General features: G+C 36.7%; 1 long non-coding RNA gene across 1 annotated transcript in view; it reads right to left on the bottom strand.

The window, feature by feature from the left end:
* LOC125618479 overlaps window positions 1–25967 on the bottom strand; it is a 70111-nt gene that overhangs the window by 35599 nt on the left and 8545 nt on the right. Inside the window, exon 2 of the long non-coding RNA XR_007349774.1 lies at window positions 23857–25508. This is a non-coding gene — a long non-coding RNA (uncharacterized LOC125618479). The remainder of the gene's footprint in view (window positions 1–23856; window positions 25509–25967) is intronic.

The following is a 25967-nucleotide window of genomic DNA, read 5'->3' as shown; positions in this document are numbered from 1 at the left end:
CCGTCAGATATAAAACCCAAATTAGACTTTAGGAAATGTGATCATAAGACCTGTGATCTACTCCACTGGCTTGGACTAAGCCTTTGTTAACACAGAGCATGATGTATCACACACCAGCCGTGGCTTTCTCTGAAAGCCTATGAAATCATAGCAGTAAGGCATGTGGGAATCATGCAAAAGGAGAAAAGAAAGAACCAAGAACCTGTTAGATACAAGAAGTCCATCCATCCTTTCAAATCTGGCCAGTTAAGCTTAGAGATAGACCTGAACAGGAAAGAGAGGAAATCCCACAGAAAATGAGAGTCAAGCTTGAACTTCAAACCCTCCTGCCTGAAGTCCTGAAAACTTAGGTCAACTGCCTTTTGGCACAATGAGACTTCTATACTTTAGATCTGGAAGGTCACCCAAAAGTCCATGTGTAGGACTTAGTTTCCAGAGTAATGCTAATGGAAGGTAGTAGAGACTTAAGGAAGTAAGGGCCATGTGGGGAGTCATTAGAACCACCCTCTAAAAGGGGGTTGTTGGACCCTAGTCCCATTTCTCTATTTTTTTTTCTTTTGCTCTCCTGGCTCATGAGGTGAGGTATTTTAGTCCACCACACACTCCTTGCCATGAGGAGCCACCTAATCATAGACCCAAAGCAATGCAGCCAAATGATTATGGACTGAATCCTCTAAATCTGTGAGCCAAAATAAATCTCTTTTTTCCTTTTAAAAATTAATTACTGGGGCTGGGGTTGTGGCTCAGAGGTAGAGCACTTGCCTAGCATGCGTGAGGCACTGGGTTTGATCCTTAGATCCATACAAATATAAAATGTCCACCTATAACTAAAAAATAAATACTAAAAAAATTAATTGTTTCAGGTGTCTCATCATAATGACAGGAAACTAATACATATCCTGTATCTCCAAGAGTCTCTTCTGCAAAACACACATGACTGTTATCCATCCTCTGGTCACTGATTTTAACTCTGAACTCAACTGCTTACTATATGATATTGACCAAGTTAATTACATATATTTGCCTTGGGTTTCCCATCTATAAAATACAGATAATAATATCTATTGCATGGTGTTGCTCTTAGGAATAAATAAGTTCATAAGGATTCAAACTTAAATAACTGCCTGTCACCTAGCACAGTACTCTATTATCATTTATTATTAGAACCACTTGAGGTCACAACTTTCTCTTCATAAGAAAAAAAAAATCCTTGTTTCTAAAGTTGGCAAAGTCCTATACAAGCCAGTCTCTCTACTTCTCATCATTAAAAGAAAACATATTTGACCTTGAACCATAAAGAACTGAAAAGCAGGAACCAATCCAAGTTAAAGCAAAATGCAGGAATGAACCAGATCCATGACATGAATCATTCATTTATTGAAAATTTAAGATGGCAGCATTTAAAAAGATTTTACGTGACTCCTAAAAGTTCAAAATTCTCTGTAATTTTTTTTTCCCCCTGTGCTCCAGGACTAGTCAAGCATGAAGTTTCCTGGAAGCTTCTTAGTTTTCTTTTGCCCACACCATCCCACCTCAGTGCCTGGGAGTAAGTTAGCATCCAGCCACCATGGTGAGATCCAATACAATAATGCAGCCAGTGGAAAAGTTAAGAACCCATCAAGTCCTGAAGATATTTTCTTGTGTTTCAGCATCTATTCGGTAACATTTTGTTATCGAGTGTTATGGGAACCCAAACAATGATCTAAGCCATGTGCCAAATGCAGTTCAAGTTCCTAAGATGTTATAAGTAATAGTAAATGCATTTACTAAGTTTTTTAAAGTTTTTTATTCTATATAATGTGAAAAAATATTTTCACGATCATTAGATTAGTCAGAGTTTATTTAAGTGCATATTTGTGCACAGTGTACTGTTTAAGCTAGAAGAATTATTGTAGACTCAGAACATAAATCTCTGAAACTAAACATAGCAGATAATATGGATTTTCCTTTTTAGACTGGCAAAAGGCCTGCACTTTCTCTGGTTTTATTTTTCTTCTTCTCCTTCTTTCTTAAAGAAAACCTTCCTTGGTTTTGCTTCAAACTATTATACTTGGTTGTTGACATAGTGTCAACTTGAGTTTGAACTTCATTACTTAGATTGGAATATCCAGAAATCATTTGCAGAGAATTATAATACATGAAAATTAAAACATTCCAGTGATCCTTTGAAAATCTCCTCCAAAGGAACTTTTAATTATATTTTTAGTAGACATATTGAAGGGGAGTGTCTCTAACATGCTTTTGGTCATCTCTTTATTTGCATTAATATAAGCAGAAATTTCCTATTCCCTAGAATAATAAACAACAACAACAACAAAAACTTCAGGGGTCCAGAGATCTAACAGTCAGATATATCACTGCCATGCTGGGTACTTTTATGTTGGGGGCATATGGTTTTGACAAAAAAAAATAGTATAATATATGTTATTCTATGTTACAGATGTTGGGGAACAAACCTAAAGCTATAATACACACCATGAAGGAGTCGGTACATCCTTTGAGGTATTTATAGTCAAGTAAGAAATACAGTATGCAGCTTGTGTGTGTGTAGACACATATATACAAATATACTAGAAAGTTTTACAGATTACAACTTGAGAGTGTGAATTAGATTAATGGAGACAGGTAGTTAATGTCTGTGCAAGAAGGAAAGGATCAGAGAAAAGGAAAGTAAAGTAACATTTATTATGCAGTGCAGTAACTGTGATTTCACATGGCTCATCTCATTTATTTCACCTATCGACTCTGCATAGTCAGTATTATTTTTGATATGAGTAGAAAGAGATCTGAACCAAGGTCAGTATATTCCCAAACACCAGCTTTTGTGCACTATGATACATTAACTCACCATGCCTCACATTATTAATTTGCTTCCATTTAAATATTTTCCTCTGTATTTTGAAGATTTTCTAGTATGTGTGTGCATGCACACGTGACATGTATTGTATACTATATTTCCTACTCTACTGTGTAACATGCCAAAGGCAAGGGTAGTCTCACTCATCATAGTATCTCTTATAGCTTCAAAGGAGGCAATCTCTTGATGACACAAAATAAAATTGTAATCAAAAAGTTGTAATTGATTTATATTCACAATAAAGTGATTGCAACTGACTACTACATTTCACTAAATAATTAACAAAAACTATGGAAATCCTCTATTAAACAAAATCTTATGCATAACTCCATACATGAAATTAATAAAGATGGCATCTCTCTGGGGGAAGCAGAATTGCCTCCACCTTGGCCCTGCCTGACTACTCAACAATCCATGATCCACTGCCTGCAGACCCTCTCGACTTCACAACACAGTTTAAGAAACAAATAGGTAAAAATACTTGAGCTTAAAACTTAACTTCCCAGAGCAATCAACACCCCATTTTTTGGCCTCAAATGGAGAGTTTGTAAGAATGATGATGATGATGATGATGATAACAACAACAACAAAATATGACTAGGTTCCAATTTCTTATTCAATTGCTTAATAAATACAAGGCACAGTCGGGATTCTATGCCCCAGAGTTGTTCCCAAGGCAATTCCCTAAGCATTTGGATATCAGGGGAAATTCAGTATCTGTATGAATATAAAAATGGATCAGATGTTTTCCTCATTAAAATATTAGTCTAGAATATGCCATTTCAAGTATAATGGAGCACAGTTGAGATCAGGAAGTTAGTTTAATTATAACCCACATTATTATTCTAGTTTGGAGTTTTTCCTGTTCAGAAATCAGAACAGAAAAAAAAAAAAACAATAGGGAAACAGGTTGCTATAGTTTGGATTTAAAATGTCCCTCAAGGACCCATGTGGTAAATACTGGTCACCAGGGTGGTGGTATTGGGAGGTTATGGATCCTTTAAGAGGTGGGACTAGTGGGAGGTCTTCTGATCACTGGGTGTGTAACCCTTAAAGGGCAAAGGTGCTTACCTGTCCCTTTCTCTTTCTCCCTTTCATTTTCTGGCCCTAAGATGAACTGCTTTACTCTGCCATGTGCTTACTGCCATAATGTCCTGCCTCACCACAGCCCCAAAACAAAAGGGCCAACTGACCATGGACTAAAACCTTCAAAAATGTGAGCCAAAGTATTAACTTTTCTCTTTACAAAATGATTCGACTCCGGTATTTTCCACAGTGATAGAAAGCTGGCTAACATACAGGAGGAATCAAGGAGAGTTAGTGTACCACCACCAGGTAGTTTAAAAGTAGAGCAGATTGCTCCCATTCTAAGAAATGTTCAAAGAACCGAGCTTCAGAGAAATACATGATAAATAGGGGCCTCCTTTGGTCCATGTCTCTTTTCGTTTGGGGTAATATGCAACAGTTTACCCACTGAAGATTTACCGTAAGTAAAGACAATTAGTATCCTGGCCCCCAAATAATTAGCATGTATTTTCTCATAGTAGATTTCACAACCCTATCCTTTAGATTCAAATAATTCATCTTGAGCTCAAATACTGAGGTTTCTACATAAAAGAGAATGTTAATGAACCAAAAGAGTAAAAACCCAATTTCAAAAAAAATAGTCTAAAGATGATTATGAACACACAGATGAGTCAACCAAAAAATGCTAACAAATGATCTCAAAATCATTAATAATCAGAAAAATAAAATTAAAACAAAATTATATCACTTTCAGTCAAATAGAATGCAATAATTTTCAAAATTTAGGCAGGTTTTATAGTAGGACATCAGAAAGAATTAAATTACATTCACTTGAGATGAGGAAGGATAGAGCAGGTTTTTGAGAAAAATCTAGATTTCTGGTGTTGGCACATTGACTTTGAAGTTCTATTAGATATTCAAGTGGAAAAGTCAAGAAGGTATAACCTTAGTTATACAAGACTGGAGCTTGAGTGACAATTTAGGCAGGAGACATAATTTAACTATTGTCAATGCATAGATGGCATCTAAATCTATGAACCCGGCTTAGATTATCAATGGAATAAGTATGGATATAAAAGAAAAAAACATCAAGACTGAGCCATGGAGTTCTTCAACAATAATATTAGAAATAAAAAGAGAGCCCAGCAAAAGAGAAGGAAGATTCAGGGAACAAAGGATAGATCAGAAAAATAGGGTCTCTTGAAACAAGAAGGGGTGACTGACCATGTCAAATACCACTGATGTCCATGGAATAGAAAGATAAGACTTGCTCCTTGAAAACAGGTTGATGTAAAAAAAAATTTTTTAAGTGCAAAGGAAAGGTACTAGAGAATGAGAGTGATCAAATTATGTGTATGTACAAAGATGGCATAATGAATCCATTATGTATAATTATAATGTACCAATAAAAAAGGATTTTAAACACTCAGTGGAAGAGAATTAGGAGGCTAAGGCATAGGGGCATTATTATCTTTTGCATTTTATTTCTATTGTATGTTCACAGATAAGTAGAAATTTTATGAATCAAAAGTTAAGCAACAGATTAAGTATGTCTGAGGAAGAGTTAGTAAACCATTGGATACATTTAAAAATCATTACATTGCAACATAGAAATACAGGAAATTAAGAAGAGGGATAAGAATAAACCTAACCAAGTAGGTAAAATACCTCTTCAATAAAAATCATAAAACACTGAAGGAAGAAGGAAGAAATTAAAGAAGACACTACAAGATGAAAAGACCTCCCATGTTCAGGAATGAGAGAATTAGTATTGTTAAAATGGCCATATTACTGAAAGTGATCCACAGATTCAATGCAATTCTCATCAAAATACCAATATCATTCTTCACAGAACTAGAAAATACAATCATAAAATTTACACAGAACCACAACATACTCCAAATAACCAAAACAATTCTGAGAAAAAAAAGCAATACTAGAACTATCACAGTACCTGATTGGAAATATACCACAGAGCCATAGCAACAAAAACAACACAGTATTGGCATATCAGACACATAATCAAAAGAAGAAAATAGAGGACCCAAAATAAACTGAAGCAGCAACAGCCATCTGATTCTAGATAAACATGCTCAAAACATATGCTGGAGAAAAAACATTCTTTTCAATAAATGGTGCTAGAAAAAAATGGGTATTTACATGTAGAAGAATGACATGAGGTCTTTCTCTCCCATCCTGTATAAAAAAAATCAGTTCAAAGTGGATCAAAGACCTGAAATTCTGAAACCGTTAGAGGAAAACACTTCAAGATATTGGCACAGGCCACAATTTCCTGAATAGAACACCTCAGAAAATAAAAGCTAAAATTGATAAATGGTATTACACCAAATTAAAAAGTCTCTGCACAGCCAAGGAAACTATCAACAGACACAACCTACTGAATGGGAGAAAATCTTTTCCAGCTATTCAACTAATATACGATTAATATCCAGCATATGTAAATAACTCAAAAACTTAACATCAAAACAAGTAATATAATAAAAAATAATAATATGAACAGATACTTCTCAAAAGAAGGGCAAATAGCCAATAAATATGAGAAAAATGTTCCACCTCTTTAGGAATCAGGAAAATGCAAGACAAAAATATCTTGAGATTCCCATCTCACCATAGTCAGAATGACTACTGTCAAAAACTTAAAAATATGAACAAACAAATAAAAATATTGATGAGGATGTGGGGGAAATGAGCCCTTATATACTTTTGATGGGAATGTAAATCAGTATAGCCACAATGGAAAACAGTTTGGAGGTTCCTAAAATAAAAACCCAAAATAGAACTATTGCATATGATCTATCTATACCATCCCTGAGTGTATATCTGAAGGAAATGAGGTCAGCATACAAAAAAAGATACCTATATACCTATCTTTATTGTGGCACTATTCATTATAGCCAGGTTATGGAATCAGTCTAGGTTTCCATCCACAGGTGAATAAATAAGAAAAATATGGTATTTTATATATATATATATATATATATATATATATATATATATATATACACATATATATATATATATACACACACACATATATATACATACATACATATATGTATACATACACACACATACACACACACACAATGGAATACTATTCAACCATAAGGAAGAATAAAATCATGTCAATTGCAGGAAAATATATAAAACTAGAGGCTATTAGGTTAAATGAAATAAGACAGACATATCAAAAAAATTACATGATTTCTCTGATATGTGGATACTAAGAAAATAATAATAATAATAATAATAATAATAATAATAATGCCTGAAAGTAGAAGACGAATTATTAGGGAAAGAGAATGGGACCAGGTAAAGGGGGCATAAGAGAATATAAGGGAGTTAGATACGATTAAAACATGATCTATGCATGTTTGGAGATGGCAATGTGAAGCCCATTAAATTGAACAATTTATATGAGTTAACAAAATTAGAGAAAGAGTGATGTTAAGAGATATGGGCACTGAATGAAAAAGTATGTTATGTATCTCCTGCAAAATACAGAACAAAAACAATGAGAGGCAATCCTTTAAAATAGCACACATTTTTATCTATTTAGCCAATAGATAATATGAATCTATAGATATTAAAATCCCAAGATATTTCAAGGCAGGAAAAATAAAAACAAATCCACCCTAAATATATTGTGATAAAGTCTATAAACAACTAAAGCAAGGAAAAGATTTTTCAACCTCTAGAGAGGATGGATCACCTGCACAGCAGAACCTAGAATGCAGAATAAAATATTCAAGGTATTGAGATAAAATAATTCCCAGTATAAAATTTTTAACCAGCAACATCATGCTTATGAACAAAAATGAAATGGAGTCATTTACAAATAAACAAAAACTGAGAATACACCACCCAAAATCTTTTACTCTTCTATAAATAATAATGAATTACTTCTGGTAGAGGAGAATGTTCCCAGAAATATAATAAATATAAGAAAAAGAGATCAAAGAAGAAATGCAAATGAGGTTCTGAAGTTTTTGGCCTAGTTGTAAGGTCACCATATTCATCTCCAGACATATTATCCTTGGTTTAAATTCAGAGAATAAAGCAGGCTCTTATCCTTGGCCATAAGTGATTTTGCAGTTATTGATAGTTCAGCTCCCCAGTGTCAGGGGCCAAATAGGTTGGCATATTTAAGTATGCCAACCTAATAAAATATTAGTTGACCAAGCCCACCCTGAACAAGCTCTTATTAGGCCACCCCGGACCTTTCCTGCTACTACGTTTTTGCTTTCTTTCTATTAGTTTAGCTCTCTTTACTTTTTATGTTTTGATCTGGCTCAAAATAGTATATTTTTCCACCCAGCAAGTGACATTTCCCTATTCTCTGCACCAATCCAGGACTTTATTGTGGCAACTGAAGCTGGAATTTAATCCTGGATAAACTAAGTCTTCTTTCTTTAAAAGCAATATGTTTAGAAGATTTTTTTCTGTTGAATTTCTTAGCTATGGATGTCTTTGCTACTTGGTACCATGCCAAAAGAAGAAAGAAAAGAAGGAAGAAAACAAAATTCTTTTTTCCTCTCTTTGTTCAACAACTCCCAAAGTAAATCCTCTATCCTTGGAAAAATCTAATTTTTCAGTTCAAATTCCAGATTGAGCCTAAGGTATAATATTTTATTTTTTTACTAGGTCTTTGTTTGTTTGTTTGTTTAATTGGTTTGATGTTAGGAAAGAGATGCTATAGTCCCACTTAAAGCCATTAACTTTATACTGGGAAAAAATACAGTTTTACATGGGAAGAAAAAATTCTGTACGATGAATAGATAAAGCAATGTTTTAGAAATACCTGAAAAGGCAATTGAGCACGCACTGAAAAGTAGATCTATGGGCATCTCTCAGAGTGCACAATAAAGAGGTAAACAAGTGAAAAATGAGAGGTGAATGCACATAGTGGATAGAATAGAAAGACTGAGTACACTCTCCAGAAAAGTACATAGACTGCGGACAATAACTGAGATTGAGGAAGAACAAGAAGCTATCATTGAAGGAGCAACAGCAATGCTGAGCTGGCCTCTGCATACTGCCTTCTGGTATTTGTGACACAATAAGCTGACTATTGATTTTCCTATTTATCTTCCTATTTGGATTTGGGCCAGTTCAAACCAAGAATCTATCATAGTCATTGCCATAGTTGAAATCTTGATTGTCCTTCAAAGGCCCATGTGGTAAAGCTATTGTGAAGGGGTGAAACATTTAAGAGGTGAGCCTTAGTGGGAAATCTTCAGGTCACTGAGGACGTGCCCTCAACAGGAATTGTGGGACCCTGGTCTATTCCTCTGTTTTCACTTCCTGGCCATGCGTTGAAGAGTACTGCTCCACCATGCTGTAATACTTTGCCATAGGCCTCATTGAACAGGGCCAACCAATCAGGTACTGAAATCTCCAAAATTGTAATCCAAAATAAACCTTTTCTCTTTATAAGCTAATTATCTTAAGTATTCATTATAGTGGCTGAAAGCCAACTAATACACTTATTTTTGCATCACTAGCACCGATGCAGATCTTTGCAAAGCTTAACAAACTTGTGTTATTAAGAAAATAGAAAGGGTTTCTTAGAAAGTACTTACTATACATTGGTGAATGAAGGGGGCATGTCCTATGGGTTGTAACCATTTTTCTTGAAGATGTTTATAGGGCATCAACCTTTCCCCTCTACAAGATGCTGCATCTGGGGTTGGTAAGGGGAAAGAGCTCCATTCTGAAGGGAAAAATTAGTCTGTGAATAATAATCAAGACAATGTCTAAGATTTTCCCTACAGCTTCATTTTACTGTTCCTATTTATCCTAACAGATTTCTATTTACATATACAGTGGAGCATTAACCTAAAGCACATAGAACAAAAAGGCCAGAACAATGTTCAAGATAGAAGGAAGGTGATAAGTTAAAAAAAAATAAAAGTAGCAATAAATAATCACAATTCATTGAACTTTAGTGGAATAAAAGAAAGTCGGAGAGCAAGGAAGGTTAACAAGACTTAGATTTCCTGAAAATGTCTAATCTATGAGCTATTCCACCAAATACCCAAGTTGTGATGAAAACTGATAACACTTGGCACTCACAGAGGCTTCTTATTTTGTCATCTTATGCAAAAATCTAAGTAATTAATCCTGACAGCTCTACTTGGAGAGATGCTGGTCAGGAGCCAGCAGGAATATGTGTGTTCAAACACCTATTGCTAAGCTTTGCATATATCCATTTCTTTCCTCTACAATCTCCTTCATCCACGGCTTAAATTCTCATAGCAGATTTCAGGCAAAGGACTGTCTTCAGCTTGTCCCTTGGTGCTCTCTCCAGGATTATGTCTCCCCTCAGAGTGAGCCAACTTTAGTTTTATATTCAAATTGTATCCCAGGACTCAAGTCCGAAAATGAAAGTGTAATGAACCCCATGTTCTCCTAGTGTTAGGATAAGCAGCCCTTCTTGTTTGCAGACTGATGCTTTTCAGAGCATGCACTGAAAAGTAGATCTATGGGCATCTTCCAGAGTGCAGAATAAAGAGGTAAACAAGTGAAAAATGAGAGGTGAATGCACATAGTGGACAGAATAAAAAGACTGAATACACTCTCTAGGAAAGTGCATAGACTGCAGACAATGACTGAGATTGAGGAAGAACAAGAAGCTATCATTGAAGGAGTGACAGCAATGCTGAGCTGGCCTCTGCGTACTGCCTTCTGGTACTTGTGACACAATAAGCTGACTATTGATTTTCTTATGTATCTTCCTATTTGGATTTGGGCCAGTTCAAACCAAGAAGTCTATCATAGTCATTGCCATAGTTGAAATCTCTATCGTCCTTCAAAGGCCCATGTGGTAAAGCTACTGGAAGGGATTCTGGTTCCCTCAGAACCAGAAGAAAAGTGAAACAAATCAAATAGAAAAAGAGGAGGAGGAAGATGAAGAAGAATCAAGGCAATGTCACTACTCCAAAAAAGAAAGAGAAAAATAAACTCCTTAAATGAACTTAAAAGACTTCCTTAAATGCTCCATTTGGATTTGTCAAATCTTATATGAGAGCCCACTGATGTAAAGAAAGGAATAATACAAATTGATACTTAAAAAGCTATTTCTTTTCCCCACGCCCAAGGCATTCTGGCTCTGCTGGAAACTGAGCCTAGATTCTGTCACTTGCACTAACTTCCAAACCTGGGTCTGTGTGACTTCTCGGAGAATGAGCTATAATTTCATGCTAATTCCTGATGAATTAGTTGGGTATTTGGTAGCACTTAAGTGAAATTTCCCCCCAAACTATCCTAAAACACCTTTATAAAATATCTAAGGAAGTAGAGGAAAGGGACCAAGAGGTGAGAGACAGGGAGGGAGAGGGGAATGCTGGAGAGTAATATTGGCCAAATTATATTGTAATATTGTGTACATGTACGAATGTTTAACAATAATCCATTATACACAACTGTAATACACGGATAAAAAATGTGGAAAAAAATATCAAAGGAAAGGACTGTCGCATACACAATAAGATGTAAAGATGTGGAGGTAGAATATTCTGAAACATGGCAGAAGTCCTATATAACTATGGCAATAATGATCAAATGGTCATAATTATTCCTGTAATTCATGAATGATTTGAAGTCAAACAAATATAAGTCTAATAAAATAAAACCATAGTGCTAAGATTTTTAATTTAAGATGATAATATAAGGAACAAAGCAAAAATGGGGAAAAAATTAAATAGGCCATTTTAATTAAACACTCCAGAAAACCTGATTTTTGAATCTCATCCATTCTATAAATATGGCTTCTTGTTAATAATTTAGTCTTAACAGTTCCCAGCCACGGGCTTTAGGGAGCACAGTTTAACAATCCACTTGTGATGGTTATAAATTCCTCAAGTAAGACGAAGTTAAATAGTCACTGGCCACTCAATATGTAAGTTAATGACTCTCTAAAGTCCCATCTAATCTTTAAAACATCGCTGTCTTGACATTCTCTCGTTTTAACCTGACTTTGGAACTCTCTGAAAACCTCAGGTGGCTCTTCTCTAGAGACAGAACCTCCTTAAGGCACCAGATTTTTGAAAGTCTCTATGCTCCATCATGTTTATCCCTAATGAATCTTGACTTGAGTGATGGGTTCCCATTGCAGCTTTCCCAGGCCTTCACTTGTCCTGAAGGGCAGGTCATCATATGAGACGAGGCTGAAGAAAACCAATTAAGACCTGTGGAAAACAAGAACTCCCATATAATCTCCAGAGGACCAGGCAGTTCAGAGGTGTCTTTAACTGGTATCCACGTGTGGGCAAAGTTCATGTAATGGAACACACGTACAAAAGTGGCCAATTAGCCATCTGCTAAGGAGCAAATAGGGAAGGAGTTTGTTCTCCAGGAGGGAACTGGGAAGATTTAGGTAACATGGTAAGATCTAGCCAATAGTGCTGAGGTCCAGAACAGAGCACAGTCCTCATGTGACATGTAAGGCTGAAGGAGGAACAAGCATACTCCTGTCCTGCAGAGTGGGAACACTTTCCAGCTTAGAATAAGGCTACAATGTCATGGACTGCAATAGTGGCCACAGTTCACCCAGGCCACCGGAAACCCACAGAAGCAAGAGAATTTCCATGCCATAGGCTGGTGGGTCAGAGTTGAATGATGTTCAGCCTCCTGAGTCGACTTGGCTTAAGTCCTAAGTACTAGAAGTCGACTGTGATGTCACTATGAGAAGATGAATCTCAGAGTTCCCTTTACCTTGCTGAACCTGTGGGTGAATGACACAGATGGGTATAGAGCTTCTTAGGTCCTAGGAACAATACTATTACTGACCTGTAGATGCTTTTACCTTGAACCCCACTCTATGGCTTCTTTTAGTAATAAACCAGTAAGTCGGTATTTAATAGCCTGAAGGAACCCATTCATCCTTTAAATTTTAAATGTTAGTCAGCCAATCATAACACATGTGGGCAAAATTTTTCATGAGTTTTTTCATGTTTAAACACCTCTTAAATAGGAATTTGTCTAGCACTCAACCACATCTCACAATCATTGTTGTTGTCCAGGTGGTTTTCATGGCAGACTGTGTTGCCTTCACATGCATAAAAGTGACAGTTACTCCCGGGGCTTGTCTGGACAACTTCAAACTTCAAGGTTTTTAGTCCGTGTAACATTTAAAGAGCACTTGTAGAAGAGGTCTGATTCCAGGTGGTCATTTTCTGGTAAGATTTTTAAAAATGCTTGCATCAAAACATGTGGAAAAGGAATAAGAAGCCCTGAGGAAACTCCAAGAGACACAATGAGGAACTTTCTTTATGGAGAGCTCAGGAGGACACCCCAGGGCAAAAGTGGGAAAAGGCAGACATTGATGAGAGAGCCAAGAAGCAACTCCAAAGAATCAGACTCTCAAAGTGAATAAGACTGAGGAACACATTAATGATTTATTTTGCTCATATTTTCCTGTCTCCAAAACCACTCCGGCAATATTTGCAATCACTCTGTGCCTTCTTCAAACTGGACTGATGATGATCCCCATGGCAACTTTGGGAGCCATTGTTAAAAGTAGTACTGTCCCCCTCCAGCCTGGATCCCTGAATGACGAGGTAGGAAAAAACTCCCATACCTACTGATGCTCACAGACTCCACTATAAATGAAAGATAAGCTTTCATTGTATTTAGCTGTTGAGACAGGGTGCATTCTGTTGTGTTGTTGTTGATGCAGGAATGTATCTCGTCCTGCCAAATATATTCATACCTCCCACTTTGGCATCTGATGTTTCTTCTCCTCCGAGATATTCACTGGCAAGACAGGAAGATGGTGGGGCAGAGCTAAGCAGCAGCCCTCAACTGCTGACAACCACCAAGCATTTAGACAGTGCCACTACATAGCATGAAGCAGTGAAAAAACAACTGACCAGGCAGGTGGGTGACAGAGTAAACACTCTAAAATTCAATGTGGAATAGCTTGAGACTTAGAGACCTGGAATTTGGTTACCAGAGTAAAAAATAAGGACAGAATTCCTTGACCTTGAATCCTGACCAGGTAGGCTTGGGAGCCTGAGGGGTGTAACAGAGAGTGAGAGGTAGATGAAAAGCCCATAAGGTTATTTGCTTAACAGTGGTTGAAACAAAAGCAGAATGAGTTAGCACAGCACCAGGACCAACAAAGACAGTAAAGATCACACTGTAGCCCAAACTGTAGGCTGAATGCTCTGCCAGGCAGGGCAACCATTTTGTAGTCTACAGTTAGCTAGGCTCCCTAGAAAATATTAAATCAATACATCTTCTCCCCTCCGACAGATAGTAATAAATAAAAACCATAAGAAATGCCTCTAAAATGGGTTGTCTCAGTAATGTGTCTAGAAGGAATTATAGAGGGATCACTGTTGGCTAAAGACTACCAAAACCCACTCTGCCTCACCAAAGACAAGGGGAGTGTGGTGGAACTGACCAAATCACTCCAGGGAGCACTAAGTTTAACCAGCAGACCACATACCCTTGGCAGGAGTTCAGGGGGAAATGGGCCAAGTGACACCCAACCCTGATCAGAGTGTGTGATCTGCAGCATCCAGAGTAGAGGCTTCTGTGCCACATTCTGCCCATAGGAAGCCTGCACCAACAGGTCCCACAGTTGCAGACAACCACCAAGCATTTAGATGGTGACACTACATAGAAGCCACAGTGGAGGGGAGCAGGTGCTCAGGATCCCACAGCAGTTAACAACAGCCCTGAGCCCTGCATCACTGTACCTAATAGAAACAGCCAGCATATTCAGTACACCCTCAAGCACAGAGACTTGGGCCACTGGGCTGATAAACAAGTACTGACTGGCTACCTGGAAAGCAGCTCCTTCCCCCGCCCCCAGCACCTATGAGAGGGTCCACAGCCATGAGACCTGGAGTTGCCAGTTAACTCAATTCCTATTCAGATGCATGGACCCACAGAGGTCAATTCCTGAGGATAACCCCAAACAGCCAACAGAGAACCTCATGCATTCACAATAGAAGTACATCCCACAAAGGGGCTTACAGAGGAGCATACCTCAGACACCAACCATCACCCCATGTGCCCAGATACAGCCCACTGACCTGTGATCTATGCACCCCAGAGGATGCAGCAGCCCTTCAAGGCTACCCAGTGCCACATCAACTAGACTGCAATACCTCAACCTTAGACCAAACACTCCACACACTCCAGAAACATACACAGGGGAGCCTACACTGGATTTGACATCACTGGATACACTGAACGTTTCTTCACAAGACTGCACCCCCTAATAGGGAATAACCTGGCTGCTAAGTCAGAAATGATTAGGAATCATCTCCTCTGACCCAACAGAAAGCTGGTAATTACCTGGCAACACACAAGGTCAGAGGGCCTCCTAGAATTGTATCAGAGGTGAGCTGGTATGATCAATACCTCCTCACCCAAGGAAATTTAGAGGTAAAGCCAAGGAATGGTAGGCATCTTCAAAAAGTCCCAAATCCTGATGAAATCCCAATAAGGAAATTCAATAAAAAAACAACTCCACTTCAGCATGGGTTATCATAAATTGCTCTAAAGCCAATTTTGATATTATTGATATTTTTTTATTGAATCAATGGATGTTCCCATATTATTTGATATTGCAGCCTTCAACCCATTTGATTGTATTTCTTCTAATGTTTTAAAGCATTAACTGGACTCATTCTATCTTTGTTTTCTTAATTCCGCTGACACTTGCTCCTCTTAGTCTTTCCTTTTCCTCTTGCATTACCTTTTCCTACTTCAATCCCCGCCCCCCCCACCACCACCACCATTTTTCATCTTTCTTGATTGGCATTATTCTTTTCTAGCTTTTCTCTTTCCTTTTTTCCCTTTTCAACCCTATTATAGTGTGATAGTAGTTTTATTATCTTTAATACCTATTATCTTTAATAACCTATTATAGTGTGATAGTATTTTTATTACCTTTAATAACTAATTTCCCAACCTATTCCAAAATAATACTACAATTTTATACCTATATTAGAGGAACTGGGGAGGACATTTTCAGTAAGTTCTTTTTTCTTAAAGTTTATTAGTATATGGCTTTGCTCTGAAGTGACTGCAGTTAATAGGATTTAGTATCTTTTCTCAAAGTGGCGCTGGTAATGGGCACAGCAGAGGATACAGGCTGAGGGGGAATATCAGTACTTGGATATTTTCCCAGCCTTGGGCACTGAAGAGAGGCTCATAAATAGTCCCTTGCATAAAAGTAGAAGAGATAATCATTCCAGCAGACAGGCAGATATACAAACAATAGGAAAAAGCAAGGGAAAAAACATCCCAAATAGCCTACAACCCTCCAACGTAAAGAAACTAAAGGGTAAAAAAAACTTTTCAATAAAATAATATCAGAAAATTTTCTAAATATTAAGAATGAGATGGAAATACAAATATAAGAGCTATTCAGAAGAACAAAAGGTAAGATCAAAAAAAGATCCTCTCCATGGCAAATTATAATTAAAATGCCTAATATACAGAATAAGAATAGAATTTTGATTTATTGATTTATTCTTAAGGATAGAGTTTTAAAAGCTACAAGACAAATGATGGTGGAATGTGATGGACATCACTATCCAAAGTACATATATGAAGACATGAATTGGTGTGAACATACTTTATATACAGAGATATGAAAAATTGTGCTCTATATGGGTAATAAGAATTTTAATGCATTCCACTGTCATGTTTAAAAAACAAAATCAATTAAAAAATAAAATCAAATAAAAGCTACAAAGCAAAAATGGCAGGTCACATGTATAGGTAAGTTAATTATAATTTCTACTGATTTTTCAGTCTAGACCCTAAAAGTTAGGAGTGTTTGGGGCAATATATACCAAGTCCTGAAAGATAATGGATGCCAATCAAGATTACTATCCACGAATGCTACCTTCAACAAAAATAAAAACATTCCTTGATAAGCAAATCAGAAACTAAAAGAATTTATAGTCACTAACCAAGCACTATAAAACATATTCAATGAGATATTTCACAGAAAAGAAATAAAAAATAAATATCAGAGCCAGTAATGCATTAATTTCTCTAGAATAATTGTCAATTAATGAAGAACCAAATCTGAATTAAACATTAGAAATAAATCAAAATGGCATGAAATAAATATCATCGCTATAATAACAATGAATGTAAAGAGTCTAAACTCTCCAATCAAAAGACATAGATTGCCAGAATGGATTAAAAAAACAAGACTCACCCATATGTTGTTTACAAAAGGCTCACCCTCCAAGCAGAGATATCCACAGGCTGAAGGTAAAAGGATGAGAAAGAATAAATTATGCAAATGTCAGAGTGGAAACAGAGCAAGCAGGAGAGGCTACTCTCATATCTAACATAGATTTCAAGCCAAAATTCATCAGAAGAGACAAAGAAGTTCACATCATACTGGATAAGGGAATCACCCAACAATAAGATATAATGCTTGTAAATATATATGCCCCAAGTGTCAGTTCACTTATATACATATAACAAACCCTGCTCAATATTAAAAAAAATCAAATAAAATCCAATACGATAATACTAGGTAATTCCAACACACCTCTCTCACCAAGAGATAGGTCATCTAGATATAAAGTAAAGACTTTTCAATTCTAAAAAATTACTATTAATTAAAGGGACTTAAAATATATTTATAGAATGTTATTCATTAATAACTTAATTTTCTTTCTTCTCAGTAGCACATGGAAACTTCTCTAAAATAACCATATTATGAAACTAAGAAAGTCTTGGCAATACAAAAAAAAATAGAGAAAGTTCTTTGATCCTATCAGATTATAAGGAATAAAATAAGAAATCAATAATAAAATAAAAACAGAAAACATTTAACACCAAGAGATTAAACAATACACTTATAAATGAGGAATGGATTGTAAAAGAAATTGGGGGAGAATTCGTAGAAACTAATGAAAACCGAAATACAACTTATCAAAATCTCTGAGACAGTATCAAGGAAGTTATAAAAGGAAAATTTATAGTATTTAGTTCCTATGTTTAAAAAAATAGAGATTAGAGCTCTATCTGATGGGTGAGGGGTAAAAATTTGTCCCCAGGATGTAGGCTCCCTACTCACCTCACATATTATTTCTCTTGCTGAGAAAAAACTTTTTAGTTTGAATTCATCCCATTTGTTGATTCTTGGTTTTAATTCTTGTGCTGTTGGCGTCTTATTAAGGAACTTGGGGCCTAACCCCACGTGATGGAGATTAGGGCCTACTTTTTCTTCTATTAGGTGCACGAAAAAATGCTCACCATTGTAGCAATCAGAGAAATACAAATTAAAACTACTCTAAGATATCTCACTCCAGTAAGAATGGTAGTCATTATGAAGTCAAACAACAACAAGTGCTGGCGAGGATTCGGGGGGGAAAGGTACACTCATACATTTCTGGTGGGACTGCAAATTGGTGCAGCCAATTTGGAAAGCAGTATGGAGATTTCTTGGAAAACTGGGAATGAAACCACCATTTGACCCAGCTATTCCTCTTCTTAGACTATACTCAAAAGACCTAAAAATGGCATACTACAGGGACACAGCCACATCAATGTTTATAGCAGCACAATTCATAATAGCTAGACCGTGGAGCCAACCTAGATGCCCTTCAATGGATTAAAAAAAAATGTGACATTTATACACAATGGAATATTACTAGCCCTAAAAAATAACAAGATAATGGCATTTGCAGGGAAACGGATGGCATTAGAGCTGATTATGCTAAGTGAAGTTAGCCAATCCGCCCCCCCCAAAAAATGCCGAATGTCTTCTCTGATATAAGGGAGGTGACTCAAAATTGGGTAGGGAGGAAGAGCATGAGAAGAAGATTACCTCTAGATAGGGAAGAGAGGTGGGAGGGAAAAGAAGGGAGAATGGGAATTGCATGGAAGAGGGAAGGAGACCCCCTTCGTTATACAGAATTCAGGTATGACAATGTGAGGGGGAAAAACAAAAAGAAGTGTGTCAAATTAGATTGGGTAGAGAAAAGTTATGGTAGGGGAGGGGAGGGGAAGGGGGGAATGGAAGGACAGCAGAATAAAATAGACATTATTATTGCTGTGGGTATATACGTGACTGCATGACCAATGTGATTCTGCAACCTGTACACTCAGAAAATGAGAAATTATATCTCATCTGATTCAAATGTACGATATGTCAAGATCATTGTACTGTCATGTGTAACTAATTAAAACAAATTTAAAAAAAGGAAAAAAAAAAGTTCCTAAATGAATAATCGAATGTTACATCTCTAGGCCCTGGAAATGGAAGAACAAAATCAGTAGAATATAGGAAATAATTAAGATCAGAGACAAAATTAATGAAATTGAGAATTTAAAAAAATACAAATGATCAATGCAACAAAGAATTCTTGAAAAGATAAACAAGATTGATAAACCACTAACAAACTAACCAAAAGAAGACCCAAATCAGCAAAATTATAAATGAAAAGAGAAATAATACACATTTGTGAAATATGAAGGATCATCAATAACTTTTGAAAATTTATACTCCAATAAACAGGAAAACCTAGAGTATGTTGACATATTTCTAGATCCATGTGACCTACCCAAGTTGAACCATGAGGATATGCAAAACCTGAACAGACCAATATCAAGCAATGAGAATGAAGCAGTAATTTTAAAACTTTCCAACAAAGAGAACCCCAAGACCAGATGGATTCTAAGCTGAGTTCCACCAAACTTTTAAAGAAGAACTAATGCCAGTCTTCCTCGAATTATTCCATGAAATAGAAAGGGATGGAACACTCCCAAATTCATTCTATAAAGCCAGTATCACCTTGATAGCAAAACCAGACAAAGAAACATCAAGGAAAGAAAACTACAGACCAGTATCCCTAATGAACATAGTCACAAAAATCCTTAATAAGATACTGAAAAACCACATTCAAAATACATGTATAACTAATTAGAACAAATTAAAAAACAATAAATAAATAAATAATAAAAACACACATTCAGAAGATAATATATCATGATCAAGTAGGTTCCATTCCAGGGACACAAGGGTGATTCAACATATGCAAATCAATAAATATAAGTCACCATGTAAATAGAATTAAGGACAAAATCATATGATTTTCTTAATAGATGCAAAAAAAGCCTTTGACAAAATCCAGTACTCATTTATGTGAAAAACACTGGAGAAAGAACTTACTTCAACATCACAAAGACTGTATGTTGCAAACCCAAAGACAGCATCATACTGAACAGAGAAAAACTGAAAGAAGTTTCTCTAAAATCAGGAATAAGATAAGGATGTCCACTCTCACCACTGCTGCTCAACACAGTCCTTGAAACTCTAGCCAGAGTTATTATGTCCTTACTGAGATCCCTATAGCTCAAGAATAAATAGTAATGGCATCAAATTAAAATACTTCTGCACAATAAAAGAAACAAGAATGTGAAAAGAGTGCCTATAGGAGAAAATCTTTGCAAGTGCTTCTCTGATAGGAGATTAATAAACATAGAACTAAAAAAAACGTACACCAATAACCCAATTAATAAATGGGCAAAAGAACTAAACAGACATTTCTCAAAAGAAGAAATATAAATGGACAAAAAAAAAACATGAAAAAGTGTTCAATATCCTTAGCAATCAGGGAAACGCAAATCAAAACCACATGGAGATTTCTTCTCACTCCAATTAGAATAGCAATCATCAATAATATAAATAGTAATAAATGTGGCAAGGATATAGGAGAAAAGGTATTCTCACACGTTGTTGATGGGACTGCAAATTAGTACAACCTCTTTGGAAAGTGGTATGGACATTCCTCCAAAAATAAGAATAGACTCACCACATTGCCCAGATATCCCACTCCTTGGTATTTATCCAAAAGAACTAAAATCATCATACTATAGTGATACAGCCACATAAATGTTTATAACGGCACAATTCAAGTTATAGAACTTGAATAATAATAGTCAAGTTATGGAGCCAGCCTAGGTGCCTGTCAACAGATGAATGAATCAATAAAATGTGGCATATATACACTATAGAGTTTTACTCAGCCATAAAGAATGAAATTATGATATTTGCTAATAAGTGGATGGAAATGGAGAAAATCATAAGTGAAATAAGCCAGACTCAGAGAGTCAAGAGTCAAATGTTTTCTCTCCTATGCAGAAGCTAGAGCAAAATAAGGAGGAAAGGGGGGGGCATGAAAATAGAGGGGAGATCAGCAGCATAGAGGAAGGGGATAAGAGCAGAGGAGTGGGGATTGGAAAAGGTAGGGACTATGGAATGAAATTGACCAAATGATGCGTGCACATATATGAGTATACAATAGTGAATTTCACCTTTATGCATATCTATAAATCATTAATTAGAAAAATAAATAGAAGGAACTTCAGTAGTGTAGAGGAAGGGGAACAAGGGGAGAGATGAGGGGAGGGAAAGAGGAAGTACTGGGGACTGAAATGGAGCAAATCATATTCCATGCACATATGATTAAGTTGAAATAAATCCCATATTATGTATAACTATAATGCACTAATGTTTTTACAAAAGTAATTATATAGGACAGGAATAAAATCTACAAACCTGTAAGTTATAGTTATTGTTATCTTATAAATAAATTCCCATGGAAAATTATGAAAAATATTTTAAATGGTATTTATTGGCTCAGTCTCCTACTTTAAAACTTCATATCCTCTGGGGTGCCTTTCTCTCACCTAATACTGCTTTATTCTTTATAACAACTCTTCACTATCTTATGGATTTATTTAGGTGCTATCTACCTTCCCCACAGGAACATTAAACTATTTTATTCAGTTGGTGTACTCCAACCCCCATGCCTAGAAGAGTGTCTAGGACAAAATAAGGTCTTCAAAAATATTTGCTGAATTAAGAAACGGAGTGATTATCTACAAGAGTAGAGTAGAGCAGGTCATATCATTATACCTGTGTTAGAGACAAGAAAACTAACCTACAAACGAATTGAGTGGTATTCCAAAGTCCTAATTAGTGGCATAAAAAAGAGATTGGCTCTGGATTTCTAAAGTTTGTTTTGTTTTTTCCACTATACCATATATTCTTTCTACACAAATTTGGTACAAGTTCCAATCAGAATACCAAGTTCTAGAGAAATTCAGAGCTCACAAACCAGTAAGCACACACCTTTTGGTCAGCACCAAAACTCAACATGTGAAATCAGCTGATCATATTTCTCCTGTCTTTTCCACAATTCCAGCCAAGAATCCTCTCCTAATTCAAAGACACTGCTCAAAACAAGCTTACCACACAGAACTCCCTCAGCTTCCACCCCAGCAACTATTGGACCAGTAACATATTCAGCTTAATGAGGAGCCCCTCGAGACGTATATTTTAGTCAGCTTTTTTTTGCTAGTGTGACTGAAACACCCAACCAGAACAACTGTAGAGAAGCAAAGGTTTATTTGCGGGCTCACAGTTTCAGATATCTTAGTCATAGAAGGCCAGCTCCATCTCTCAGGCTCCAGGTGAGGCAGAACAGCATGGCGGAGGAACATGGCAAAGGAGAGCAGTTCATGTGATGATCAAGAAGCAGAGAGAAAGAGACTCCACTCTCCAGATACAAAATATATACTCCATAGCCACGCCCTCAACAAACCACTTCCTCCAGCACACCCCACCTGCCTCCATTTCCCATTCAGTTAATCCCATTAGCAATCAATTCACTGATTAGGTTAAGGCTTTCATAACCCAATCCTTTCCCCTCCAAACCTTCTTGCATTATCTCACACTTGAGCTTTTGGGGGACACTTCATATCCAAACCATAACAACTTAGAAAGCCTAGATAACATAACTGATTGCCTCCCCTACACCCCAATGGCATCCAGTCCTCATGAATGCCACAAAACATATCCCACAAAACCATTAAGAAATAATCTTGAAACAAGAGAACCCAATCTAATTGTTCCAGAATTTCTAAATGCTGGACTTAAATTTGAATCTCTCTTTTTATCCAGAGATTAACTGACCACTGTTTTTATATACTATATTCCTCAGTTTTTTCTTATAACTTTAGAATTTTATTTTAAATACTGGTGCTGGATCCAGGATTGGGAAAAATTGTGAAGTTGGTAAATATCCATTTTTCTGACCTTCTTTACCCTTTTCTGTACTGGCTAAAATATCTAGAAATCAGAATTGAGTACTTCCCGCCAGCTTGATTTTCAAGATAGTATTACATGCACTAGACCAACATCCCCTCAAATTTGTTCCCCTGAAGACTAACTGTGTAGTGATGGTCTGCTGTGATTAGTTTCATGCTCTGATAATCTGGGGAAACCCTGCATCTGATACACAAACCTCATGGATTTCAATCACATAAATATATATTGAAGGTTTGAGAAACACATGGTTATTTGACAGTCAAAATTCCCAGAATTATTTGACCAACATATCTCATTTCTTTTTCTCTTAACGCCTATTAACTTCCAACTGAATTAGTGTTCCTTGAAGGATATTTTGCTCTAAGTCTCTATAAATCCCAGCTCCACACTCTCCCAATCACCATCACAGCCAAATAATATTAACAACGACAACCACCACCAATTTACAACGTAAAGTAATTTACACCTCTGCTTCAACATTGCATTTTCGTCTTAGAGCTGCTGCAGTTATGAACTGCTTCTGGTACTGCAACTGCCCTTGAAGGCTCTGCCTTCTTCTGACCTCCTCCCTGGCATTCATTCAGCTCCTTGGGCCAGCTCCTGCAGTACTTTGTCTCTTAAGAGTCATGTAATGGCTCTGACCTGAATAGACCTAGCTATGTGAATTCTTTAATTCTCCTCTCCACATTGCAACCTTTCTCCCAGGCATTCTGTTCAGGTTCTAAATGTTCCCTGCCATTTAAACAATTGCCTCGTGAACTACAATTAATTTGATGATGGAAGGAGTTAGGGTGGCCAAGAGGCCAGGAAAGCAATCACTTGTGGCTCTCCCGTCAATTCCAATTACCTCTGCTAATGAAAGAGAGAAATGCTCGGAGAATCCAATGTTGCCTCGGCTGACACCTCCAGAACTTCATCAAGAAAATGGTGGACCTTCTCTGAATGTCCCTTGCAGTCCAAGTGCCATCCTGGAATCTAAGTGACCCTGCAGAGCTTCATCCTTTCAACCACTTGGGCCAACTGACCTCAAGGAAAATGTCAAAAGAGGATTGATAACTTTGCTTCAGCATCATGGCAAATGCCAACTGATCAGCTCTTATAGGAAGTTTCTAGGTAGTTCTAGGCATAGGTAAATCCTCTTTAGAATTTTAAAATAGAACTGGGAAAGGGCTGTCACACTGAGCAAACTTCATCTTTGGAAAAAAAAGTGCCAGTTCCTTGCTCCACACTCCATGTTTTCTGGGAGATATCAAATTGGACAACATGAACACAAGCCTCCAAATTTTAGATCCTAGAAATAAGTACAGCTATAAGGGCATGACAGAAAAAAGCCACAAGACTCCTAGGAACAGTTCTTATTTTGTTGCTGGTTCCATTTTCAGTCATTTTTCAGAGCCAATATACATTCTCAACCCTTTTAAGGGCTTGTCACTTGGCTACCTTTGGAATGGCTGTCACATTTTATGATGGCTTAGAAAATGCTGTCCTTCTTCTCACTCTTCAGAGGACACCCTCGGGCTGAAGTTAACAACACAGGTTTGAAGCTAGTTAGACATGGGGTATAGTCAGTTTACAGTGCTTAGTGGCTTTCAGAGAGTCCTCATGTGTGTGCTGGTATAACAAAAAAAAGAAACTGGATAATTTATTTTAAAAATACCCTTATTTCTTATAGTCCAGAGGCAGGGAAGTCCAGTGTCAAAGTGCCATCATGAGGTGAGGGTCTTTTTGCTACCTTATCCCATGACAGAAAGCCAGTAAGCATGTGGGAGAAAGAGAGCTTACTTTTATAACAAAGTCATTGTCAATAATAACTGACCCACTCCTAAGATAACCAACTCACTAGATAACTAACCCACTCCCATGATAATAGCATAGTAAAGAAAGCAGGAATGGTCAATTAAAATAATTAACAATCATGCAGCAGTGGTTTTGCATGTATAATCAAAAAGACAGACTAGTTTACAGAATTTTCAGATCTACACAAATGGTTAGCAAATGAGAAAAATCATGAAAGAGAACCATTACAAAACATGGCTCTGTCCTTACTGAGCCTAGCCCTCTGAAAGAGAGGAAGCAAAATAGTAAGACAACTAAAGAATTCTTTGGGCATAAATTTCTTTGAATTTGTTATATTATTATGTGTCATTCTGGCCCCAAACTAAAAAAAAAAGCATTCAATATTTTAATTGGCCAATGATATTCACTCTCTCATAATAAAAATGAATAGAAATAATCTTGCTCACTTTCATTTTTATCTAAAGTTCAATGAAATTTTCCACCAATCAGTTCTATCCTTAGCTTGCACTGAAAATGCTGCTATTGAAGATGATTCCTGTGTACAGAAATGTTTTCATGCATCCTTCCCTAGCCACCAAAGCTAAATAAATCAGTGAGTAACCCAGGCCTCTGAAGTTCATTTCATGTCCTTGACACTGGCTCTGCTTTTGGGCGGCTTCCTTCAGTCCTTCTTGCCTGCCCCCAGACTCCTTCATCCAGAACCTGAAAGATAAAGGGGAAGAAATCCAGGAAATAGATGCATTTTAAACTGCAATCTCAACCCATTTGAAACTGATTAAAGGGAGAGTAAGCATCTGTGTTAGGTTATTACTGGGGCTTACTCAAACCATTAATGAAGATTTTGTTAGCATTTTAAATGTTATGGTATATGACCTTTTGACTTAGGTAAAAATATTGCAATAATATATTTGAGAAGTAGCAACTCAAGCTTTCTCCAGCCTGACCAGCAAGATGTATGCTTTTTTTCTTCCTCACCAGAGCAAACACATATACTGATATTGATCTGCTGTCAAAGGTGATTCCTGCAGACAAAATTACTCTGCAAATCATCTTGCCTCTAACTAGATGCCTTTGAGTACAAACATGAGGATGATTCATCTTTTCCAAACAGAATGTAACTGGCAAAAATGTTGTATTGCTTTAATTTCGCCTCTGGATCTG

This window comes from Marmota marmota, unplaced genomic scaffold, assembly GCF_001458135.2.
Source record: "Marmota marmota marmota unplaced genomic scaffold, marMar, whole genome shotgun sequence".
Classification (NCBI taxonomy): Eukaryota; Metazoa; Chordata; class Mammalia; order Rodentia; family Sciuridae; genus Marmota; species Marmota marmota.
Note: the sequence above shows the minus strand (reverse complement) of the source record. Positions and strands in the feature narration are given on the sequence as shown.